Raw genomic sequence first — 3,943 nt, 5'->3', positions numbered from 1 at the left:
AGCCATTTTAGGCGGCGAAAAATGTTTTAGTAAAAATTTTTCGGTCATTTGTTCCCAAGTAGTAATTGACCCTCGTGGTAATGAGTTCAACCACTGTTTAGCTTTGTTCCTCAATGAAAAGGGAAACAACCGAAGACGCATGGCATCATCAGAAACGCCATTGATTTTAAATGTATCGCAGAATTCCAGAAAGTTTGCCAAGTGAGCATTGGGATCTTCATCCTGCAAACTGTCAAACTGAACAAACTGTTGTATCATTTGAATTGTGTTAGGTTTCAGTTCAAAAGTATTTGCAGCTACAATAGGTTTAACAATGCTAAATTCAGTTCCAGTTAAAGAAGGTTTAGCATAATCATACATAGTGCGTGGAGCAAGATTTTGATTAGTCGCAATTGCAGGAGGTAGCTGATTGTCTTGGTTTTCAGCCATCTCTTCGATTGGGGGTTGAGTATCATTTTCTTGCTCGTTCTTTGTGTATCGTAAGATTTTCCTTATTTCTCTTTGATTTCTGCGAACTGTACGATCGATTTCTTCGTCAAAAAGTAATGGTCCTAACTGGTTTCTTCTAGTCATAAACTATAAAAACTTGCCAAGAGAAGGAAAAAGTAAATTAATAAATAATAATAATATAATAAAATAAAATAAAATTGCAAGAAAAATAAATGGCTAAAGTAATAAAAATTGAGCGTTCCTAATATCTTAGTTCCCCGGCAACGGTGCCAAAAACTTGATCGCGAGATTTCATGATAGGTTTTAAATATTTATAATTACTCATTCTTGAACTAACTATTATCGCGATGTAGGCAAGTGTACCTATCGAACAGTAGTATAGTTTTAGCAAGACCGAATTGTCGAACCCAAAGGAACTAAAAGTACTAGTAATGACTGTCTTTTTATTATTTAGCCTAAGAATAAATGGGGTTTTGTTTTAATTAACTAATTATCTAAACTAAGAACTCACAAAGAAAAGAATTGGGGAATTGGTTTTGGGTAAAATCGATTGACTTAAGACAATACCTAAGGAAAAATCCACTTAGACTTTACTTGTTATTCTGGCTCCGAATCGGACGATTTATTCATTCAACTTGTTCCGTAGAGATCCCTAAGTTATGTTATTATCCTTATTCAAGATTAACAACGTCTAATCCCTAGATTGAATAATTGAGAATTTTCTCTAATTAACACCCTAGGGTTGCATTAACTTGATCTATGGATCCCCTTATTAGGTTTCACCCTAACTCGGCAAAATCTTGTCACCCTATGTCTAGGCACGCAATCAACTCCGCTTAATTATGACAAATGTACTCTTAGACAGGGTCTATTCCTCCTCTGAATAAGAGCTTATCTTGAATTAATATCCTGGGATGTCAAAACAAGAATTAAGAACACATAATTAAGAACAAGTTAAATATTTATCATACGATTCAGAAAATAATAACAAGATTCATCTTAGGTTTCATTCCCCTTAGGTATTTAGGGGTTTTAGTTCATAACTAAATAAGAACACATCTCAGAAGAATAAAGAATACAAAACATAAAGAAAACCCAAAACTCCTAGAGGGAAATTGAGGAGAGATCTTCAGTCTTGATGATGAATCCGACTTCGAAGATGGATCAATCGGCTTTCTCGGAGTAATTCCTTACTCCCTATCCTCCATATGTGTTTTCTTCCTCCTCTAGGGTGTATTTATAGGCTTTGGAATGCCTAGGAGCCCTCAAAATTAGCCTTTTCCGAATTGGACTCAACTTGGGCTCGGCAGGGACACGTCTGTGGCACACGCTCGTGTTCGATTACTTCAGGCTGTGTTCGAGCTTGCCGAATGGACACGACCGTGTAGTCTGGCCCTGTGAGGAGGTCCAGGCCATGTTGATTTCGTACTTTGGCCCATTTTCTCTGTTTTGGCCCGTTTCTCATCCCTTTCGCTCTCCTATGCTCTCCTAAGTATAACACATGAAATTAAAGCATTAGGAGCATTGAATTCACCAATTCTAATAGGAAATCATCCATAAAATGCATTAATCATGGGGTAAAAATATGTATAATTTACGGTAATCATTCAACTTGTTCCATAGAGATCCCTAAGTTATGTTATTATCCTTATTCAAGATTAACAACGTCTAATCCCTAGATTGAATAATTGAGACTTTTCTCTAATTAACACTCTAGGGTTGCATTAACTCGATCTATGGATCCCCTTATTAGGTTTCACCCTAATCCGGCAAAATCTTAGCACCCTATGTCTAGGTGCGTAATCAACTCTGCTAAATTATGCCAAATGTACTCTTAGACAGGGTCTATTCCTCCTCTGAATAAGAGCTTATCTTGAATTAATATCCTGAAATGTCAAAACAAGAATTAAGAACACATAATTAAGAACAAATTAAATATTTATCATACGATTCAGAAAATAATAACAAGATTCGTCTTAGGTTTCATTCCCCTTAGGTATTTAGGGGTTTTAGTTCATAACTAAATAAGAACACATCTCAGAAGAATAAAGAATACAAAACATAAAGAAAACCCAAAACTCCTAAAGGGAAATTGAGGAGAGATCTTCAATCTTGATGATGAGTCCGGCTTCTGAAATGGATCAATCGGCTTCCTTAGAGTAATTCCTTACTCTCTATTCTCCGTGTGTGTTTTCTTCCTTCTTTAGGGTGTATTTATAGGATTTGGCATGCCTAGGAGCCCTCAAAATTAGCCTTTTCTGAATTGGACTCAACTTGGGCTCGGTAGGGACATGTCCGTGGCACACACCCGTGTTCGATTACTTCAGGCCGTGTTCGAGCCTGCCGAATAGACACGGCCGTGTGGTCTGCCCGTGTGAGGAGGTCTAGGTCGTGTTGATTTCATACTTTGGCCCATTTTCTCTATTTTTGGCCCGTTTTTCATCCCTTTCGCTCTCCTATGCTTTCCTAAGTATAACATATGAAATTAAAGCATTAGGAGCATCGAATTCACCAATCCTAATGGGAAATCATCCATAAAATGCATTAAAGATGGGGTAAAAATATGTATAATTTACGGTTTATCATATGACTAGAAGAAACCCGTCGGGACCATTACTGTTTGATAGTGAGATCAATCGCACAGTTCACAGAAACTGAAGAGAAATAAGGCAAAGCTTACAATACACAGAGGAAGAGCAAGAGGACGATACTTCAACCATAACCGAGGATATGGCTGAAAACCAAGAAAATCTGCTACCTCCTGCAATTGCTGCTAATCAGAATCCTGCTCCACGTACTATGTATGATTTTGCTAAACCTTTTTTAATAGGAACTGAATCGAGCATAGTTAGGCCTGCTGTTGCTACAAATAATTTTGAACTGAAACCTAACAGCATTCAAATGATCCAATAGTTTGTTCAGTTTGATGGTTTGCAGGACGAGGATCCAAACGCTCACTTGGAAAATTTCTTAGAGTTTTGCGGCACTTTTAAAATCAATGGCATTTCTGATGATGCCATTCACCTTCGGTTGTTTCCCTTTTCATTGAGGAATAAGGCTAAACAATGGTTGAACTCGTTACCACGAGGGTCAATCACTACTTGGGAACAAATGACTGAAAAGTTTTTATTAAAATATTTTCCGTCTGCTAAAACAGCCAAATTACGTAATGATATCTCCTCTTTTGTGTAGATGGATTTAGAAACACTTTACGATGCATGGGAGAGATACAAGGATCTATTGAGAAGGTGCCCTCACCATGGGTTACCACTCTGGCTACAGGTTTAAACGTTTCACAATGGCCTGAATCCTGCGACTCGACAGATGATCGACGCAGGCACTAGTAGAACTATCAATAATAAGACACCTGAAGATGCTTATGAATTTATAGAAGAGATGTCACTGAATAATTATCAGTGGCAAGTCATGAGGACAAAGCCAACGAAAATAGCCGGTGTTTTTAACGTTGATTCGACCACACGCTTTCTAATCA

At 37.5% G+C, this 3,943-nt stretch overlaps 1 non-coding gene across 1 annotated transcript; it reads right to left on the bottom strand.

The window, feature by feature from the left end:
• Positions 1–3,609: 3,609 nt before the first annotated feature.
• Positions 3,610–3,716, bottom strand: LOC128290016 (small nucleolar RNA R71). The gene has a single exon (XR_008279656.1). It is a non-coding gene; the product is annotated as a small nucleolar RNA R71 (small nucleolar RNA).
• Between the last annotated feature and the right edge of the window lie 227 nt (positions 3,717–3,943).

This window comes from Gossypium arboreum, chromosome 2, assembly GCF_025698485.1.
Source record: "Gossypium arboreum isolate Shixiya-1 chromosome 2, ASM2569848v2, whole genome shotgun sequence".
In the NCBI taxonomy this organism is placed as follows: Eukaryota; Viridiplantae; Streptophyta; class Magnoliopsida; order Malvales; family Malvaceae; genus Gossypium; species Gossypium arboreum.
The sequence above is the reverse complement of the archived record's forward strand: the minus strand, read 5'-3'. Positions and strand labels throughout refer to the sequence as shown.